A 13,038-nucleotide genomic window follows, 5' to 3' on the forward strand; every position below is an offset into this window, starting at 1 on the left:
AAACCAGCCTTTATATCTGCCGGAAAAGGAGCCAGTTTTGGTTCAGATACATGAATCCATTCCCCTGGTTTCACGCCCATCATATAAGCCAGAGTGTTGAAGAAGCGTATTTCATACAGACCGCTTGCTTGAAATGCAAATCTCTTTTGAACTTTGCTGAATTTAATGCGGATACCCGAGTTCATTTTTTTGAAAAACAGTTCCATCTCTGTCTCGAGTTGAGTAACGCTGTTATAGTAGCCACTTCTGATCCTTTGCGTATTGATCTCCACATCGCCAACCTTCCTCCATTCAAAGTAGGCATCATAATCCGGTAAATTATGCCATGTATGAGGGTATGAAATCTCTGCTAATGCAACCATCCATTGGCCTTCTAAACCAATATGTTGAGCTACATTTACACGGAAACTCGAACTGGTATTATTTTTAAACACTTCCATGCTAGCATTAGAGGGAAGGGTAATGTAAAAACCGTCATCCTCTGCCTTGCGTTTCGTGATGCTGTATGAATCATTAGGTTTTAGTACACACCTATTTTATACGTTTCGTAGTTCATCAAACTTGATCCAACTGTTGAATTTCTCAGGCCAATTTTTCCAGCGTACAAAAACCTGTTTGACACCCTTGACGGTGCGTTGATTTAATATTTTCCCCACTTGATACATCTTGTCCTTAAATATTTTTACCTTTTGAAGTTCCTCAGCGTAAAAAGAACCCTCAATAGGTTCTCCATCCAAATCTTTGAGTTTGTATACAGGAGGAGATCGGGGTATCCGCTCATACACTGTAAACACTTCATCCGTAAAACTCTGTTTGTATTTTTTGTCAAACACTCCACGTACCTTGGATATTCTGACAAGATCCCCCTGTTTAAACATTGTCACTGAGGCCCTGCAATATCTGTTGGAGGTAACATCGTACAGATTCTGAAACACTTGAAAGGCATTTTCTGAGGTCACTTCCATTGGGCTCATCTTAATGCTGGTGTGGTAGCTGTGGTTGTAGCTTCTAGTTAAATTTTGCAGGACGTCAATGTAACGCCGGGTGTTGTTAGCAGTAAAATATCTCCACATCCTTGTTTTTAACGTACGGTTAAACCTCTCAACCACAGAGGCTTTTGCTTCACTTGCTGTGGCAAAATGTTCAATACCGTGTTTTTCCATTAGAAGCTTAAATTTCTTATTAAAAAATTATTTCCCTGCATCAGTCTGAAGTTGTTTTGGGACTTGACTTTCTTTAAAAACTGATTCAAAAGCCTTTAGCACCTCTGCAGCAGTTTTCCTCTTCAAAACACGTACATACACCCTCTTTGAAAAGATGTCAATGACTGTTAATAAATAATTGTAACCGTCATTTTCCTTGGCCAGAGCTTGCATGTCACAGAGATCGGCTTGGAACTGTCTCAATGGTCTGGTGACAAAAACTCTGTTTCTCGGGAACTTTATGCTTGCAGGTTTATGTAGAGTATAGGTATCTTCTCCCGATAAGAAATTGTTAATTTTTTCAACCGCTACCTTCTTCCCCGTTTCATCTTGTATAACCCTCCTCAACCTTTCTAAACCCACTAAACTTCCAGGATTTGATGGGTTGTAATATACATTTTTTAATTATCCTTCTTTCAGACATCCCAGTTTTATGCTCACTCTGACAACTACTTGTTAAATAATGAATAAAACAAACACCTGAGGGTATATTTATACTTCTTTTTTTATTTTGTACCTGTATTTAATAGAGAAACAGAAAAAAAAAACACATTCAGATAATAAAGATCAATTCAAACATTGCAATCTTTAAAAAAAAAAAAACTGTTATATATGTATACCAGTAGAAAGCCGAGAGAGAATACAGAAAAGACAAAACAAGTCATCAATCCTCTGAGATCGGATCGTAGCACTCTGAGACAGAGTTAAGCTGCTTGAGACAATCATTACCGCTCATCTTATCATACATATCAGTGATTGCACTATGGAAGCCTTGTACCGATATCAGTTCATATAAAACCGTCTCAGAAATTGTTTTCACTCTGAAGTCATCTGCTTGTATGCGTCGAAGTGTCAGAAGTTTCCGAATAGCAGGAAGGAGCTTGGGGTTTACGAGTCGTCGCACGATGCGTTGAAAGTTGACTTGGTAAGACTCCTCCTCCAATATCTCCAGGCACTGATGCTGTCGTTGGCTCGGGTGGTTCGTAATGCACCCATAACAGGTTTCTTTGACATAGTTCAAACAGGTTATGTTAAATAAATGAAGTATTGCTGTTTTCACCGTATTGATGAGAGCGCTTGAGATCCAGCCGTCAATTTCATCACCCTGATTACTCTCCTCCTCCTCTGGTGAAGGCTGAGGGGCAGGTATCGGGTCTGGAGTTTGTGGGGAGGGTGAGTAGCTGATGGTTGCCTCGTCCTCCACGATCACCCTTGTCTTCAGGTTGGATATCTGTGTGTACAGACTCAGCCACGCATAGCGGTGAATAGAGGCCGGGTGAAGGCGGATGATACGATCTGAGGTTGTATCCTGTCGGTGTCCCTGAACTGAATAGGAACTCAAAGAGCTGCGACGATGAGGCGGCTGGTGAGTAGAGGTCTGGAGAAGGTGGATGATATGGCCCGGTGTTGAAGCTTTCATCATCATGATCAGGAGAGAAGACGGTCTCTTCTTGCTGGCTGTAGAGGTCCCAGTATGGTGTTTTCCCGTACGCTCCATACATTCTCAAGGTCTGCCGCCCGCCGTTATGAAGAAGAAGAGTCTGTGAGCTCGCAGTTAGACCCTGATATATAGCGCAGGAAGGTGGGAGGGTCCTCAAGAAGGGGAGTGGGTCCTCAAAAGAGGGTGGGTCCTCAAAAGAGGGTGGGCTTTAGATCCACAACAGGGAACGTCAGGATTCTTTTCACTGACATAACATCAATCCAGCAGCGTGAGTTTTCGAAAAGGTTGGAAAGACGCTGTCCAATTTCATTCATCTTCTCAACCCAAGCATCATATGGTAGAGCCAGCACAGTCTTGAATACACCGCAGTTCTGATTGAATGCCTCCAACACAAACAGATCTGAGGGGGTCGTCTGGGTCGTCTGGTTATTCTTGCGTTTGCTTGCCTGAAAAGACCAGTGGCCATTTGCTGTGGTTTTTGACCCCCACACTGCACTAAAGAGAGGTTCTCTCGCAGCTATTTCAACATCGGAAGGACACATTCTCATCCTTTTTGCTGGTCGAGGAGAGCTTTCATCTTCATCCTCCCTTTCGTACACTGAGACTGATTCAGGGTTATCGTTAAGGTGTGGGATTGCCAGCCGTAACACAGCCCAGTCATTGTGGGTGAGAGTACACAGAGCCAATGATCCATTAAATACCTCGTCTTGATCCAATTGATACAGGCAGAGCTCTCCTATTTCGTACATGAAAATATACCCCCAGCTACCGCTCAGTCCATATGGTTCCAAAGACCACTCTTCCTGCAGAGTGTCGAACGGAGGCCTTTGTACCTTGCATAGGTAATATGTTGATTTCTTCGGGGCATCCATTTCACGGCGCGTATGCCTGTAGACGGTTACTGGGGTTTCACACAGAAGAGATGTACCTCTTAGCTGACCTGAGGCCTGTTTTTCATCCATTGTTGTTGGTGAAGTTGAATCATCATCTGCAGAGTATGTTACGATAGGAATTCCGATAGGTATCTCAGACGAGGAAATAGATGATGTAGATGGTTGTTCATCATCTTGGCACATCTTGCTTTTCTCCCCGGTTTGATGAAAAACTCTCTTAACTCTAACCATTGTTCAACAAGCATTCTTTTCCAGCGAATGCTGCAGGTAAATTGTTGCGTTTTCCGCTAGTATTTAAAACAAACAATGAAGAACGCCCCTCTGTTTTTTAATTTGTTGATTCTAGATTCGCCCCCTAATGACGAAATCCTATTAGCGCGCTTAGTTACGCCCCTTGGCCATACCCTCCGAGACACCTCAGCAACAGCGCAGACGCGTTAATTCATTAAACAGTGGATGTGTATTGTCAGACAATGCTCCAGACTTATAGCCAGGAAAGTGCTATTTTCCTCTTGATTACTTTTGACTACAGTTGGTGTGAAGACTGTCTGAGACAATACACAAGTTGTCTGCTTTAATTCAATAAACAGTGACATGTCAGGATTTTATAACCTTTATTTTTTATTTTTTCAGTTTCTTGTTACGTTTTACATAGACATACTGGTTACAACCTCTGGCTCCCACGTGGAATGAGGAGAAAACTGTTTTCTCTAAATCATCAATAACTATTGCTCTAAGATGAAAAAAAAAGAAAAGCTTAAGGTAAGTAAAATTATCATCCATTTTACCAAATGGAGTCTCTCATGATTCCAAACAAAGTCTTTTAGCTGTAGAATCCATTTCTAATTTGGAAACAGGATACTTAGCACTCATAACAATTTTTTTCAGTTCATTGGTTTCTCTGTTTTAGATCATCTCTACAACAGAAGCCAATTCATCCTTCTTTTCTAAATAGCATCTAAATAACCCCCTGTGTTAAAACAAAATGAATTTACAATCTGTCAGGTTCTCTCTTTTTATCAGAATTTCGTGTGATGTGCCTGCATTAAATTGAGTGACCTTTTAAAGTGGAGAAACTACATGTTTTGTTTTTAGATGTAAAAAACATCTAAAAACATACAATTAGAAAGATTCGCTTCCTTGTAATGACAACTTCCGGTTAATGACAACATCCAATTAATGATGATATCCGGTTAATGACAACATCCGATTAATGATGATATCCGGTTACGTCACAGGAAGCCCCAGCCACCGGAAGTCCCGCCCACCTGTCAAAATTTTCACACCTCGTTTGATTGAAGGATGTCCTTAATGTCTCTTACATCCTCAAAACATTTGAAGTTACTTTATAGGCACTTAATGTGTAATTTCTGGAATTTGAGGAATGACTTTGATGAGGGCAACAAGCCGAAACATGTCGGTCTGCTGAAAAAGTTGCTTCCCAGTACTTCAAGTATTGCCAGAGTCTTCAATTCTCCAGATTTTTGACTCTCTCCATGCACCACCTCAGGAGCCAGTGAAGTTGTGCCAGAAACTTTTGGATCTCTAATTTCTGAAACTTACCATGTGGTTTTCTGGAATGATGTTTCCTGTTTGAATACACCCATCTTAAAGTGATGCATTATTGGTAAGCTTCTGCAGAACTTCGTGACAGAAAGAGGAGTAAATTCAAATGAATTTAAACCAAGTGTTGTCACAAAGACACATCTAAAACTTTCAGGAAAGCAGAGTTTGAGGCCAATTACACACCCCTTACTTACAGGTTGCTTTCCTGTAACATTCCTGATACTCTCCAAAAGTTTCTGGCTTCTTTTTGAAGCTTACCAGGTAGCCTCTCTGAAACTTTCTTGAAATTTGCCGGATCCTTTTAGGAATGGTGCCATGTCTCAAATAATGGTGGACCAGAGTTGCAGGACGAGCTGAGACAATAGGTGAGATGATCAGTCATTTAATGTGATGAGCCAACTTACAAGAGCCGGTGCAGGCTTACAGGAGATCCAGGTAACAATGTTCATGCTAAAATCCAGATTTCTGGATCTCTGTGAAAACTTCAACGAAGCTAAATCAAGACAAGCAAACAAGACTAAATAAGACTTACGACACCGCATGGAACAAAGGAAAAAGACGAGCTTAAATACAGACGAAGGTGGACATGAAACAATAGGGCAGGTAATCAGGGAAAACACACACAGGTGTGCGGGAAGACAGAGGGGCAGGTGAACCAGATAGGGATAAACGAGAACATGAGGACCCCGACAAGTCAAACAGTAAACAGAACAGAACCGAGAAGATAAAACACCAGAAACAAGGAGTCAAGACTTAACCATACTTAGAACAGAAAAAACACCTGACTAAATGTAAACAAATACCAACCAAAAAACACACACTGTGACAAATGAGTTTCATTGTGAGGGGGCTTTTAAGGTGATACTTTCCAGGAAGCTATAGTAAGCTTCAGGAAAGCGCTTGCTAAGTTCCAGGAAGTAACCTCTAAAGTTAAAGGAAGTGGTAATGGCAAGTAATAGCAAGTTTTGGGTCTGATCTGGGGCATCCTTTCAGGAAGAGGTGATTGTGAAACCTCCATCCCAATAAAATTCCCAGACCACCTCAACTGACTCCTTTCAATGCAGAAGAGCAATGGCTCTACTGTGAGCTCTGAAATTGTTCAGACCCAGCAGTAAAATTGTTAATAAACATTTTTTATATGGGCTACAATTTGGCTACAGAAAATATTTACCCCTTTGCAGCTATCAGCAAACATGTTAGTTTTTGCTTTAAATTCAGACATAATTGCCTCTTTTACATTTACGGTTCCAGCACCACTCTGCTCGATCTCACTGTACTCTGCACGCAATCTGTTGTGTTTCCATTAACTCACTGATGGCTGGCGGTATGGCTTGAAGCCCCACGCTATTGATCATTCGATTGCATTTGAGCACTTGCAATATATAATGTGCTCTCCAAACCTTGAAAAGTCCCAGATTACAATTGCAAGGATCAAGCCTTGCATTTTTACAATACTATCCATTGTTATGTTATTTTATGGCTCTGATGCAGGCAAACAATTGCATACACACACCACCGTTCGACAGAATGGTTTATTAAGAAACACAAGTGAAGGCCTTCGGGTTTTCTGTACCACGTCAGGACGAACACTGAAGGGAGAAGGTGAGTGTTAATTGGAGGCAAGTTATTGCTGAATGTGGAGAGTGAGGAAGGTGAGTAACTCTCTGTCTGAGGTTGAAAGGTTTGGGGGCGTCCGAGAGGCTTGTGCTGGCTGAGCATCTGTTTTGTCTTTCTCCAGCGTGAGGCTGATAGGAGCAGCACAGCAGGCTGAGGGTGGACAGACAGGTGAGCGATGGGTTGCCAAGCCATAGTGTAGCTAGGCGGTAGGAGAGCTGATGAGCAGCAGTGAGACGATTAGCAGCGGGCTGAAGAAGGATCTTCTAGGAAGTCCCCAACCTGAGAAGCACCAGCCACAGAGGAAGGGACCCGACACAGGCTGCTGGAACAGGATCCTGGAAACAAGGAGGTAAAGGTAAGATCAATGATTGAACTCCCTATGAAGGAGTCAGCAAGACCTGGCCTGATTACCATGACATGAAAGCAAACAATCTAGTGTCTCTCTCAGGGATTCCTGCTTCTCTTAAGCACCTCCTGATTATCCTGATGAGCTACAGCTGTGTTGCCTGCCAGTTGCACCCTACTGGAGACAGTGAGAAAACAACAGAGGAGCACCAAACAAACCTGCGCAAAGCTCAGACTGTAACTGATACACATTATAAATAAAATAATGTACATAGCTGAAATCTTTGTATATCCTCTGCAACTGAGCATCCATTTGCAACGAGACACTTTGTCAAACTAATGTAGAAAAAATACATAATGCATCAGAAGTGCAAAGTACAAATACATTGAGCCATCTCCGTGTTAACAATGCTAATGCAAAAATGGCGAATAAACCTTGCCCACACACAGATTATAACAAACAGGTATTTTGTATTCAATTTTGAACTCCTGGGCATCTGCTCATTGTATGCACATCATTTCATTCATTTGATCTCTTGTATGTAAAAAGCATCCATTACTTGTTTTTCCACATTAGTTGCAAACAAATCTCATTATGAGTCTTTGTTGTTGGTGAAGATTAAAGGATTGGATTCAAAAAAAGAAATGTAAAAGTTTAGAGTCACATCTCGTCTGTTCCCTGCAAAAAACAGTTATTTTCTAAAATACAGTAAGATTAGTCTGTGATAAATAGACTGACTCACTGATTGGAAAGTGAGCTGATAGTCCTGGTAATAAAATATGAATACATAATTACCAATTATCTGTTGCTTTACATACTTAAACAATTACTGCAGGCAAAACGATAGACGTACCAATTACATCTAATAATTTGAAAGCCGTTTTTAATTGAGTCAGCCCGTTTCATTCACGACTCAGAGACGGCTGGTAATTGTTGTGAATAACTCAATGAGATAGCAATTACTGCATTATGTTGTGTCACATTAAAGAGTGCAATATGTTTTTCCAGCTAGCAGTGTAAGGTTAGAATTAAAATGAAGCAAAAGTTGCTCAGGGGAAAAGTGGCTAAATGGTGTCAGTGTACATGTTTACTTTGTTTCCTTCCATCCAACAAAGGGCTTTTCTAATTAGAAACAGATTTCGCAGTTTTTGTCCGAGAAGTGAACATTGCTTCTGCACTGAGTTTCTGACATTTAATTCGAAATATAAGACACAGGTGTTTGCAAAGAAAATCTGAGAAAGACGACCTAAAATAGTCAATGCAATCATATTTGAATTAAACAAAAGTAATTAAAAACATACATTTAGACAAGGTCCACTGCAGGATGGGGCCCTGGAAAAACCTGGAAGTTTGGTTTTTTTTGTGAGTTGCATTTTTAAAACTCCTAACTTATTAATGTAATAATTAAATTCAATCTGACTTAATTAAGTGGTTGGGACGTTTTGCATTACCTGTATACAATCATGTGGAAAAACATACACTCAGCCACAGCTTTGGGGCATATGGATATTTGATATCCATTTTAATTTAACTGAGGGATTCAAGTAATGTAAATAAAATATTCTGTAAAATTTTATTTAACATGGCTAAATTTCCAAAGAGAAATATACTAGCATAATCCCATTTCATTCCCACTTAAAAAGAGGTCTGAAAATAATTGGATATCACTGCATGGAAAAAAGTCTACAAAAGCTTACATGCTCAGGTCAGGCCGTTCAAGCAAGTCCATCCTGAAAACAGACATCAAGATGATAAAAGAAGTCTCCAAAAACCATAAGATGTCATTGTGAGACCTGCAGTAGCCTCTTGCTGCGGTTGATCAGAAATCATATGTTTGTAAAATCAAAAAAAGGTGGTTTGGGGATCATTTGCTACAGGAGGACCTGGCAAGCTACCCATCATAGAACCCACCTTAAATTCTACCGTGTATCAGAGAGTTCTTAGGGAAAATGCAAGACTATCTGTGAAAAATTACAGCTGAAGCAGAACTGGACCCTGCAACATGACAGTGACCCAAAACATACAAGTAAATTCACCAAGGACTGGCTAAGAGTTAAGAAATGAAAAGTCCTAGGACTAGTCAAAGCCCAGATCTTTATCCATTTGAGAAGTTGTAGGATAACTAGAAATGGGCTGTACATGCGAAAAGCCTTCAAACATCTTACAGCTGAAAGTGACTGAAGTTATTTCCACCAAAGGTAATAAGGCCCGCTTTAGGGGGTTGGGTGTCCTAACATTTTCCTCAGTTAGAAAACACAGTTTAGTTTTTATGTTTTGTTTAGTAAGTAAAACAAAGTTTTTTGGTGTTTTTTTTTTTTTAATTACTTTCTTTTAAAGTTTGGTTGCTATGGCATTTAATTAGTGGTAATGAATTATAAGGGCTGAATACATACACACAAGGTACTTTTAGATTTAAATTTTCAAAGAAACCCGGAAAACCATATACTACTTTCCTTGGTCTGTCACAGAAAATCCAGATATTGCACTGTAAAGTTTGTGGCTGTAACATGACAACATGTAAATAGATTAGAAGGGTATGAATACTTTGGCAACGCGCTATACTTTCAGTTATATGACTTAGTATCAGGGATCAGAGTCCTGATCGGTACATCCCTTGTCAGTATCTGTTAGTTATCCTGAACAAGTATATAAATTATAAAGGAGCATTGTATATTTAATATTAATACAGTTTAATTCAGTTTACTGTTCACTGTGTAGCAACACCTGATGATGAACCCTGCTTAGAAGGAGGAAAATAAATGTGGGAAAAAGAAACAAGCATGCAAAAAAGTCTGCAACACGTAATTATTTAATCTTCCTTTCTAATTTTGCTACTGCAGTAAAAACGTCCTGAAACAGCTTGTTTTATTTGTACTTTTTTAAACTAATACATTAAAGTTATGCATCATCATTGCAACCTGACTACCATTCTTTGTGTTCTTCTACAAACTTACAAAAACTTACAAAAACATGTTTGAGGCATTTCAGCTATGTGTATTAATGCAACAGTATGTCTGCTTTAAATTCCCAGTCCAGTCCTAAAAAGTAAAGGCTTATCATCCTGGCAAACAACCATTAATCATCATGACACATTCTGAATGCCTTTTGATCTGAAAATCTGGGAATTTCTCTAAAGGGCTAGCATTATTAATTCAAAATGGAGGTCAAAAAGACTGGAAATACAAGTAAAACCCAGCGGAATCCCCTAGAGAACAATTTGGTCTATAGAGGGAAGCCAATCAAAAGAAATCATGTGCCTGAATAAATTTAATCAGTGATTAAAAGCAGATATGAAAATTATGTACAAACAACAAAAATCTGGTTTAAATTATGTGATTTTGGTCTTTGTTTTCTTTTAGTTAATTAAACTTGCAGGAGGATGTCAATAATATCTTTTTGAATGAATGAATGTGGTAAGAGATGGTGCTCAGGGGTGTTTCTGGCTAGAAAAAAGGCACCTGAGAATTATATACGTTCTATTTAGCTTCACCCTGACCTTCAGACTATCCATTCCAGTGCTGCCCTCTGTCATCTGAACAAGTAAAGCTGGTGAGCTGATGTGTTTCAGGTTCAGTTGGGAGACATTTGTTTGAATGTCTACTTTAATTCCCTTTTTTTTTTCAGATGGAGCAAATGGAGAGCTGGATGTTACGTTTTAAACTGTGACTTGAGGATTTTATTTGAAGTGTTCAAAGTTGTCCACACATATTGTAAACTCATAGATCTTCAGAGATTTGGGTTTGTGTTATGGTTGGTACTGAAAATATATATGGCAAACATACTGTGAAATTTATGTTCATTGCAACAGCAAACCTAAATGATGTTTATTGGCATTTTTGTGATTGACCAAGACAAAGTAGAGCACAGATGTAAAGCCAAATAATAACAACGTATAGGTTGCAAAATGTTCGCAAATTAAAATCTGAAAAGTGTGGTATGTATCTGTTTACAGCCTCCTGGAGTCAATATTTTGTAGAACCACCCCTTGCAGCAGTAACAGCTGCAAGTTTTTAGGGGTATGTCTCTTCCAGCATAGTTTGCACATCGAAAGACTGTAATTTTTGTCTATTTGTCCTTATAGAATAGCCTAGTTAGATTGACTGGAAAGCACCTTAGAACATCAATTTTCAAGACTCTCAAGTGAATTTAGCCTTGAACACGCATATGTGCTGTGTCCCATAAGGCTTCTGGCAAACTGCAAACAGAACATATTATGGATCTCTTTCAACAATAGCTTTCTTCCTGCCGCTCTTCAATAAAGCCAGATTTGTTCAGTGCACAATCTGATAGTCTTCTAAGTCTGTGTGCAAGTTGTAATGACTTGTTGTGGTGACTCGTGAAGAGAGCAGCAAAAAAGGACTTCGTTTTTACTACACACATCTTGGCAAACCCACAACGGTTACCAGTTGTTCAAAATGCGCCTGCCAGGCTGGTGACAAAATCCTCCAAGTTTTCACATGTGACACCAATCTGGATGCAACTAAACTGGCTTCTGGTTTATTTTAGAGTGCAATTCAAGGTTCTTTCACTGACTTGGAGAGATCACAAACCGACAGATCAAAGGGCTGCTGCACCCATATGTCCCTGACAGGTCCCTGAGGTACTGTGACCAGGGCCTGCTGCTGGTGCCCCATAATGAGTTGAAAACAAAAGGAGACAGAGCCTTCTGTTCAGTGGCCCCCAGACTCTGGAGCTCCATTACTTTGGACATGAGATCGGTGGACTGTGTTGTCTTTTTACAAGCCAGCTAAAAACATATCTTTTTAAAACGTCTTTTGTTTTTATGCATTTTTGGCTCTTGTGAAGCACTTTGTGTTTTTATGTCCTGAAAGGTGCTATATAAGCAACGTTTTACATAGTTACTTACTTACACCACTGAAACACCAAGGAAGGTACAGTCAAAGCCCCATTTTAGTGGACTTGTTTAAGGGTAGCCGCACATTTTGGTTTGAGTGTTTGATGTGGCAATTACAGGCATTTTGATTTTGGCATTGAAAACTGATGGGGGATTTAACTTAGGGGTATCTGAATAAAGGGTACAGAATATAAAGGCATACCACACTTTGAAAACACTTGTATAATGTATCTTCCACTTTACAGTTATGTGCTAATTTGCGATGCTCTATCTTAAAATAATCCCAATAAAATACATTGAAGATTGTAGATGTAATGTGACAAAACATCATGGTTTAGATGGTAGAAATATGCTTGCAGGACACAGTAATGAATGTGAAGAGCTCTAGTGTTACCTGTAGGTGCCACTATTCATTTGATAATTGCAGTGAAAACCTCCAGATGAGACTGTGAGAAGAGTGTAAAATCAAACAAGGTATTAACAAAGGCAAGTTGAGCAAAACTGTGCTAAGGAGTTGCTATGGCCTTTCTCTGTTTTTTGTTTTTGTTTTTTCTTTTGGATTTTCTGTTTTAAGTATAATTAAAGATGCTGGACCCATGCAGTTACTTAGTCCAGAGTAGCACAGCATATATAGTCACGATTCAAAGGCAGAATAAATATAGAGCAGTAAAGCGCAGTTTAAGTTTACTTAAATCAAATTAGGTTTACTTTGAACGTTACAAAGAACGGGCAGGCATCCAATGCAGAGGGGGCAAGCAAAGACAAGATCCAGGCGGGGTTAGAAAACAGGCAGAAAAGAAATAAAGGGAGTGCTGAAGCTGCCAACATAAACCTGACCAATGCTTACAGATTAACCTGGAGTGAGCACCGGCTTTTAAGAACTCTAGCAACATAAGTATCATCTATTCACAACAGAACCTGCTTTCTTATTCACATAAAACTTGATGTAGATACATTTTATTGTTTAAGAACAGACCGTGTTTCCTTCCTCCCACACAGCTCCTCGCTTTTACTCAGCCTGTGCAACTATGGTGGTAAAATGTACAAAACCACCAAGAAAAATTATCAGAAACATTGTTATAGGTGTGCAGGGAGTTATGGGAGATCACGTGACCCAT

Source organism: Girardinichthys multiradiatus, chromosome 15, assembly GCF_021462225.1.
Source record: "Girardinichthys multiradiatus isolate DD_20200921_A chromosome 15, DD_fGirMul_XY1, whole genome shotgun sequence".
Lineage (NCBI taxonomy): Eukaryota > Metazoa > Chordata > Actinopteri > Cyprinodontiformes > Goodeidae > Girardinichthys > Girardinichthys multiradiatus.